Source organism: Panthera uncia (genome assembly GCF_023721935.1).
Source record: "Panthera uncia isolate 11264 chromosome D3 unlocalized genomic scaffold, Puncia_PCG_1.0 HiC_scaffold_8, whole genome shotgun sequence".
Lineage (NCBI taxonomy): Eukaryota > Metazoa > Chordata > Mammalia > Carnivora > Felidae > Panthera > Panthera uncia.
The window spans coordinates 36971192-36981259 of record NW_026057586.1 but is presented as its reverse complement, the minus strand read 5'-3'; positions in this window follow the sequence as shown (position 1 = coordinate 36981259).

Below are 10068 nucleotides of genomic sequence, written 5' to 3'. Positions count from 1 at the left end.
CACCACCATGATAGGAACCTGGGGAAGCCCGTGAAGGGGGAGAAACCACCAGGAGCAGAGATAGGTTATCCCAGCTGGTCAACCAAAGCAAAGACGAGCTGTCCTAGGACCAACCAGCCTGCCAACGGCCAAACGTAATAGTGAAGCCATTCTAAATCGTCTAGCCTCAGTTAAGCTGACCTGGACAGAAAAGGCATCCCAGTCCACCCATAGAATTATGGGCTTTTTTTTTTTTTTTTTTTGGTATGCCAGTGCATTTTGGGATGGTGTGTGTTATGCAGCAAAACATCAACACCTCAAGCTGTCCAGTCAAAGAACAAAAGGCAGTGATACCTGGTGCCCTGCCTAGGTTTAGTGACATTCTGCTTGATTGCCATGGGCCTGACTGTGGCTCCCCAGAGAGATTGTAGTAATCACATACCCAATCATTCATGATTGGGTATTAAGTGCTTGTAGCTTAAGGGGTAATAATTTTAAACATTTTATCTTTTTTAATGCTCTCAGCAACCCCATGAGACAGGAACAACTATTGTGGGTTGTTTGTTTTTTTTTAATGTATATTTATTTATTTTGAGAGAGAGACCGAGAGCACAAGCAGGGGAGAGGCAGAGAGACAGAAAGAGAAACAGAATCCGAAGCAGGCTCCAGGCTCTGAGCTGTCAGCACAAAGCCCAACGCAGGGCTCAAACCCATGAACTACAAGGTTATGACCTGGGCTGAAGTCACATGCTTAACCAACTGAGCCACCCAGGCGCTCCTATTGGTTCTTTACAGATGAGAAAAGTGGAGCATTGAGAACTTAAGTAACTGGCCCATAGTCACATAGCCAACAACTAGCAGTTCCGTGGCTTGAACCCAAGTGTTGTTGTTTTTGTCTTTCCAAAAGCTTGCACCACTTTAGACCTGGGCTGTTAATAGGAGACTGTTCTATCTCCTTTCCTTCCCTCCTCCCTCTCCTCCTCCTCCAGAATTTCAGTGATCCTGCAGCCTGGCAGTTATTTGGGTTGTAACTGGCCTCATGCTATTTTAGCTCTTAGAGGATTGGAAGTGCTTCTTACACATCTCTTTATTTCTTGTTTACCTTTTCTGAAGCTCAAAACAAATAAGAGAGAGCATGACCTGTTCCCTCTAGACAGCTCCTGAGTGAGAGCCTTCCAGAACTGTCAGCCAGCATTTAGCCAACACCAGCCCAGTTCCAGGGTAAAAGTGACTTAGAGAAGACGCTGAGAGGCTCGCTGGTGCTCCTGTCTCAGCGCCAGGCAGCAGGTCTGGCATGTCACAGATGCCACAGCAGTCACCGCTGGCTGAGTGAGTGAGTCACCGGATCCAAGATGCAGGAAACAACCTCACCTGTCGATCCAGGACCAGGTTTTTCTACTTTTAGTTACAGAATGTTTTTTTTTTTTTAAAGAAAAGTCTGGAGCAATCCCTTCCTCCCTCCTGGATATGGTCCTCAGCCCCTCTCCCTCCGTCTCTCCTCCCCTTCCTTTTTCTCAGTGCTTCCCCTCCTTCCCTCCTTCCCCCCTTCTCAGCCCTGCACTTCTCTCCCTCCCTCCCTCTCCCCCTTCACACACAAGATTACCTTTCCCTTTGGTAAAGTCCAACCTATAGTAACTGCGCCCAATTCAGAGCAGCAGGCCTGTGTTACCATGGCAACCCGTTGCCACTGAAGCTTTTCAGCACTCACTTCTCCCCTATATTTTAAATAGAAAATCTGCATGCTACGTCTTGTCCTTCCCTACTTGCCACTTCCAGTTTGAGCAAAACCCCAGCCCCAGATTCTCCAACATCTTTAAATGTTTGTAAACAGCCATATTTCTTTCACAAACTATTTTTTATTGTATTTTGAATAACTTCAGATGTAACGTCGTCAATTGAGTTAATTCTGAATACATCAGAACACTTTTTCTTCGTGGGGTGTACCTGGCTTACTTAATGAGGGTAGACAGGTTGCATCTGTCCTTATGCAGAGGCATTGATGGGAGCTGAATTGTGCACACTGAGCAGGACAGGGTTCCGTGGGACCCCTGGAGACTCCAAGGGAAAGCAGGAGCAAACCAAAAACCCAAGGAAATTGCCCAGCCCACCGGGAGCAGGCAGGAGCTTGTAAAAACCACAAAATCACCCAGAACTCAGCATCCCCTCCCAAGTCCTTGCTGAGCAGAAGGTCATAAATCTGTTGCCGAGGGAAGAGTATGTCCTTTGAAATCAAGCAGAATCAAGGGTTTTTCTCAACTTTGTTATTGAACTACCTGTGCTGGGTGAGCTTGGCCAGGTTCCTTACCTTCTCTGCATCAGCTCTGTAGTCTACCTTTCACAGTTATGGAGAAATAAATAGGCTAAGTATGGAAAAGGACCTAGAGTCATCCTTGGCACACTCAGTAAAGACTAATTGCCATTATTACTGTTACTATCCTGAGCAAAGTCCTCCAAAGTAGCATCGAGGTGCAAAGCCAGAGTGAGAACACAAGAAGCCAATACCAAGGTTACTGAATAATCAGGCTAGCTGCACAGCTGGTAACTAACCAGGAATCATGGTCTGAACACACCAAGGTTCAGGGTATGAGCTGTCATGAGAAGCTAAGCCACAAAATCTCCTTAGGCACTGTTACATGAGCAACATCCTAGAGTTGTCAAGAGGAGGAAGTTGACCCAGCAAAAGAACCATATACTGACTGCCTTCAAGGAATTCTTCACTTCTCCTTGGCCTCCCGCAGTTGGAATGTGTGTTAGGCAGGCTGAGGACGGAGTGTGGAACAGCCTAAGGGAGAGAACTTGCATGTGCTCCATCTGGGAGCCAGGTCCCTGCTCGGGCCCAGAAAAGAAGGCTGAGCACACACAAAATGGGCCAGTTCACCTGGGCAAGAATTGGGTTTGGTTCCAAGGCTTGACTCTTCAAGCTGAAAAGTACAGCATGCAGAAGAGTCTTAAACTGAATGCGTTAACAGGATGGTAAGTGAAACACTTCAAGAACACCGGGGCCAGATCAGCAGTGCTGTACATTCTGAGACTATACCTAAAAAAGCCATCACCAGCCCAAGACCCCCTTCTGGGAGACGATCAGGTAAAACCGGTGGCTCCTTCTGTGCAAGTTGTCTCCCAGGCGGAGGGAGCAGGGAGCAGGACAGAGAATTTGGCACATGTCTGTAGGAAGGTGGTGGGCTAATGTTTTAGAAAAACCTACGTGAGAAATTTAAAGTTTCTCCTCTTGGCAGAAGAAGAAGGGGAGCCAGTTCTACTTCCAGAGGCAAAGGCATGCAGGTCTCATGAGTCCGCCATGAGCTCCCTGAAAAGGAACCGATTGTACAGTCACAATTCATGCATTGCTGGTTGGAATGCAAAAAGAGGTACAACCCCCCACAGAAGGGATCAGGAAACAGGAATGTCTAGAAAAAGTACATATGCAATCACTCTTCCACATAGCAACATATCCATGGCATTCCATGCCTCCTTCTCTTAAAATTTCACCTTAAGTCGCCTCCTCCAATAGACTTTCCTTGACTTCTCCTGCTAAAGGAGCCCTCCCCTCCCCTTACCCTATTCCCTCTACTCGGTCAGCCTATTCCTTCTCATCTTAAATTCGTCACAAGTCAAATTCCTACTATTTACCTATCATGTTTCCTTGTTCATTTTCTCTCTCAAAAGTCAGTTCATTCTAAGATACTAAAGGAAGGGGTGCCTGGGTGGCTCAGCTGGTTGAGTGTCCAACTCTTGATTTTGGCTAGATCATGATCTCAGGGTCATGGGATGGATCCCCACACTAGGCTCTATGCTGAGCATGGAGTCTGCTTGGGCTTCTCTCTCTTTCCTTCTTTCCCTCTTCCCCACTCATGTTCTCTCTCTCTCTCTCTCCCTCAAAAAAAAAATATATATGTAATAATTAATTAATTAAAATACTAAAGGAAAAAGACCAATGACTCTGTAGAAAAGAAGGGCTAGATAAGAAGGCAATTCACAGAAAGAGAAATGCAAATTGTCCTTCAACATTTGGAAAGATTTTTGATCTTTCTCACAATAACAGAATTATTAATTAGAACCATGATATCTTTTCTCCTGGATGACAAAAAAATCCAAAAATTGGAAAAGGTATTTTGTTGATGAGTCAATGGAAGCGCTAACATATTCATGCATTCTTGTTAGAATGTAAAAAAAAAAAAAAGTATAACACTCATGGGAGGGATTGGGAATATCCAGCAAGAGTACCTGTGCTATGACCCTTTGACACAGCAATCCATCTTCTAAGAATCTTTCACACAGATATACTGACAAAAATATGCAATATCATAAGCATAAAGCTATGAATTATAGCACTGTTTGTAATAAATAGCTACAGCCTGGAAAAAACCCAGTTTTCTACAGAGGGAACTGGAATGACTAAAATATGGTACATCTATGCAATGCAGCACACAATACAGCTATGCAAAGGAATGAGGAGGGTTTTTATAAACTGTTCTAGAGTGATCGCCAGGATATATCACTAAGTGAACAAAATCAAGGTTCAGAACAGTGTGTGCGTGTGCACGGTTCCAAAGTCAGAACCATAAGACAAGACACATTCTGTCAAGTCTAGTTTTACATCCCTGCTTCTCTCCATCCTGTTTTCCTCCTGTGCCCATAAGTAATCATGGCAACAGATTTTAGTTTTTACTTTGATTTAAAAATTATAAGCATAGGGGCGCCTGGGTGGCGCAGTCGGTTAAGCGTCCGACTTCAGCCAGGTCACGATCTCGCGGTCCGTGAGTTCGAGCCCCGCGTCGGGCTCTGGGCTGATGGCTCGGAGCCTGGAGCCTGTTTCCGATTCTGTGTCTCCCTCTCTCTCTGCCCCTCCCCCGTTCATGCTCTGTCTCTCTCTGTCCCAAAAATAAATAAAAGACGTTTAAAAAAATAAAAAATAAAAAAAATAAAAAATAAAAATTATAAGCATATATATGTGTGTGCTATATGTATGTGTGTATGTATGTATATGTATATATATGTACATATATATATCTTATAATTTGCTATGCATATATATTTAATTTCCTATTACTGCTGTAATAAATTGACACAAATTTAGTGGCCTAAAACATAAGTTTATTTTCTTACAGTCCTAGAAGTCCTGGAAGACAGAAATCTGAAAGGAGTCTTGTGGGGCTAAAATCCAGGTGCTGGGATTTTGGTTCCTTCCAGAGTCTTGAAGGGGAGAATCCATTTCCTTGCCCTTGTCAGCTCCTAGTGGCTGCCTCTATTCTGTGGCTTGTGACCCCTTCTCCCATCTTCAAAGTGCATCTCTCCAACCTCTGCTTTCATCATCACCCCACCCTCTCTTCTATGTGTATCAAGTCTCCCTCTGCCTCCCTGTTACAAAAATACTTGTGATTACACTTGGAACCACCCAGGTGATAATTTAGGATTATCTCCCCATCTCAAAGACCTTAACTTAATCACATCTCCAATGTTCACCTTCCTCCCTCCCCCCATGTCCGGTAACACTCACAGGTTCCAGGGATTATGACCTTAGGATCTGGATATCTTTCAGGCCCATTTTCAGCCTACACATTTTTACATAAAGCCTTTAAAATAAATGATAAATTAAAATCTGCTGAAAATTATTATTTATGGGAGAGGAAGGAAATAAAGAGACATGAAAACTATGTATATATACATATATATACATATATATATATATATGTATGTATATGTATATATCTTTAAAGTCAGCTTCACTTTAAAAAAATTTTTTTTAATGTTTATTTATTTTTGAGAGCGAGAGACAGAGCATGAGTGAGGGAAGGGCAGAGAGGGGGAGACACAGAATCTGAAGCAGGCTCCAGGCTCTGAGCTGTCAGCACAGAGCCCCATGCAGGGCTCAAACTCATGGACCACTAGATCATGACCTAAGCTACCCAGGCACTCTGAAAACTATATTTGACTGTATATATCTTGCTGTATGGCTTTGACTTTGCAACTATATAAATGTTTTGTGCAATTATAAAACAGTATAAAAAAAACAAAAAGAAAAAAGAAAATGAAACAAATTTAACTATCCATCTGATGGATGCTTTAGCCATGTAATCAACAGGTAGTAATGTGACTTTAAAACAGTAATTTTTTATGGAAACCAATTTGACAATAAATTATATTTAACATAAAAAATAAAAATAAAAAAATAAAACAGAGGAATTTGGGGGCACCTGGGTGGCTCAGTCGGTTGAACGTCCAACTTCAGCTCAGGTCATGATCTCACAGTTCATGAGTTCAAGCCCCACATCGGGCTTGCTGCTATCAGCTCAGAGCCTGCTTCCGATCCTCTGTCCTCCCCTCTCTTTGCCCCTCCCCTCCCCTCAAAAATAAACATTAAAAAAATAAAAATAAAACACAGTAATTTGAGGGAGGTGAGGAGGTGGGTTAAATAGGGGACGGGGATTAGGGATGAGCACTGGCTGATGTGTGGAATTGTTGAATCACCATGTTGTATACCTGAAACTAATGTAATGCTGTATTAGTTAGAATTAATATTAAAACTTTAAAAAATAATAAAATAAATAAAACATAGTAATTTGTATCTCACCAGTAGGATAGATTCTGACATCAAAGAATTGTGCACACACCCACAAAATTACAAGTATTGTTAGTGTAGTTTGTAAGCTATTATGCATATATAGTAAGATAAAGCAAACAAGCAAATGTGGTAATTCTGTTAAGAATTTAGATATTTAGCACACACACAAAGAGACAAATATAAAATCAAAGAAGTTGAGTAAAATTTCTGTGAGCTTAAAGGAAATAACAATGTGAAATCATGATGATTACTCTTAAAACAATATTGCTCAATTTTGTCCAACAAAAGGTACACAAGCAGTAAGTAACTCAGTAACAATAAACACCTCTAATAGACTGGAGTCTTTAATGCATCTTTTTTTTTTTTATGTTTGTTTATTTCAGAGAGAGAGGCAGAAAATCCCAAATGGCTTCACACTGACAGCAGTGAGCTGGATGTGGGGCTCAAACTCACAAACCAGAGATCATGACCTAAGCTGAAGTCAGTCACTTAACCAACTGAGCTACCCAGGAACCCCTGCAGACTGGAGTCTTCAAAGACAATTTCTCACTAAAAGAAACTATATTAAGAAATGGGTGATTTCAGGTCTAGGATGTGACACAAGATGAACCGGAAGCATCTTTCATAACAAAAAACTGCTAAAGTCATGTCAGAGGTCTCAGGAGCCAACTTAAAGGATTTCACTGGGCAAAGATGAACAATTTGCACCTAGGTATGTATATGAGATACATAAAAATATTAAATCCCTGTGCTTTTAATTTTACTTTTGGAAAATACCCCTGAACTCCTTTGGAGGACGCTAGAGCATTAACTCATTCTAAAAATTGGTAAATAATTGGAAGGAATCATTTTCCCTGCTTTTCCTATGTGAAACGTATTTCAAAGTAACGACATAGTTAATGAAATTTCTCCTTTATAAGAGATTCAAGCTATTAAATGTAAAATAAATGGTATATTTAGAATATTGCCATTTTGGTGCGCCTGGGTAGCTCAGTCGGTTGAGTGTCCGACTTCAGCTCAGGTCATGATCTCATGGTTCATGAGTTCGAGCCCCGTGTCAGGCTCTGTGCTGACATCTCAGAGCCTGGAGCCTGCTTTGGATTCTGTGTCTCCTTCTCGCTCTCTGCTCCTCCGCCACTCATCCTCTTTCTCAAAAATAAACATTTTAAGAAAAAAAAATTTTTTAAATAGAATATTGCCATTTTGCAACCATTAATGCAATAATATATCTGGGCAATGATCAACAATAACTGCTAAAAAATACTAGGTAACAGGCCAGCAGGGAACTGTTAGGTTTTTAATATTCACCTTTATTAATTTTGTCCTGGATGTGCACATGACGGTTTTGGTTCGGAGGCAGATTTCTCTTTATACTCACAGCAAGACAAACAGCCAGAGGAACCCTGTAGCACTATTTCCCCAGGCTCAGCAAACACCACAGAGTGCCATGCCAGAGACAGCTGGAAAAAAAAACAAAAACAAAAACAAAAAACTCCGCACACCCCTGGTGGGCTAACTTCATAGGTGAGATACAGAGAAATATGTATTTCTTCTGTTTCTGAAGGGCAAACATCAATTTCACACACACCGCACCCCCCCTCCCCCCATCACCTTCTGAAAGTGTCCTTGGGGATCAGATAGAAGAGATCCTTATCCTAACCCTTTGGTATGAAAATAAATCTCTGAGGGGAAAGATAAGGCCAATGTCTCTAGTTTTACAACTCCAAGATCTCTCCAAGGCCCTGGTCCTCTTAACCACCAGAGTTAGGAAAATCTCTTAAGAATGCTCTGTCTGATTAGTCACAAATTGCCTTCCAAGCTGGCTCTCAGGTTGGGGGGGAAAAATCAGTAAAATTTTTCAGAAAGCCCCAACTCTACAGAAACATATTTTCCTCTACAGTCTCATAAAAACTTTATAATAAATGGATCAGGATAATATACCTGAAGCCACTGATCAATCTTATATCATCAAAAGCCCAGATAACCAGACATTACATGCTTCATGATGCGATATAATAGGAAACTCACAGTACCTCCTTTGAAGTGTTCTTGTCAAATAATGAAACTAAACCTAATCAAGCCTCTAGACCCAACTACCAGTTTATAAGAAATAAGGAATAGAAGAATATGTTAGATGATGCCACAGGGATGCAGTCAGCCAAAACCAGAGTCTGGGAAATTCTACAGGATAAATGACTTAGTTTCTACAATATCTAAGTACCAAGGAAAAAAGGGGAAGGGGGAAATACAGAAATTAAAAAAAGACTTAAAAGACCTAGCAACCAATTGGTATAGGTAGAATTTGTTTGGATCATGATTTCAACAAACCAAGTGAAAGAAAAAAAAAGCTTGTTTATGAACACTCAGAAAAGTTGAACACCGGTTATTAGATATTAATTAATTATCATTAATTTTAAAGATAAGGTAATAGTATTATTGTTGTTTTAAAAAGAAATTTTATCTCTTAGATATACATTTGGAAATATTTACAGATAATAATTGAGATTTGCTTTAAAATCATGAGTGGAGGGGTGCCTGGGTGGCTCAGTCCATCAAGCATCTGACTTCAGCTCAGGTCATGATCTCACTGTTCGTGAGTTCAAGCCCTGCGTTGGGCCCTGTGCTGACAGCTCGGAGCCTGGAGACTGCTTCATATTCTGTGTCTCCCTCTCTCTCTCTCCCTCCTCTGCTAGCACTCTGTCACTCTCTCTCTGTCTCTCTCTCTCTCTCTCAAAAAATAAATAAATCTTAAAAAATTTTTAAAAAATAAAATAAAATACTATAAAATGAAATAAAATAAAATAAAATAAAATAAAATAAAATAAAATAAAATAAAATAATGAGTGGAGAAGCACCTGGGTGGCTCAGTTGGTTTAGCATCCAACTCTTGGTTTCAGCTCAGGTCATAATCTCACAGGAAAAAGAGAGTGTGGAGGTTAGCACTTGTTGGTTATAGGCAAAAGAGATTAACTTGGAAAAAAATGGATCTATTTTTTTGCAATATAAATTGCCAGAGAATGACTTCAGGATGGTGAATGTCTTGGGAAAATGCGATCAAAGGACACCATGCCAAAAAAAAAAAAAAAAAAAAATTAAGGGGCACCTGGGTGGCTCAGTTGGTTAAGCATCTGACTCTTGATTTCAGCTCAGGTCCTGCTCTCATGGTTTGTGAGATCGAGTCCTGCATCTGGCTCTGTGATGACAGTGTTTGTAGCCTGCTTGGGATTCTCTCTCTCCCTCTCTCTCTGCCCCTCGCCTGCTGGTTCACTTGTGCTCTCTCTCTCTCTCTCTTTCTCAAAATAATAAATAAACTTAAAAAATAAAATAAAATAACGGATGGAGATCCAGAGGGAATGGGTAAGTATAGATGAAAGAGATTGGCCATTTGTTGGTAATTGGTGAAGCTTGGTCATGAGTACCTTAGGGTTCATTATACCATTCTTTCCGCTTTTATGTATGATGAATATGTCCATAATAAAAAGTTTTTTGTTTTATTTTGTTTTTTCTTTTATTTATTTAAAAAATTT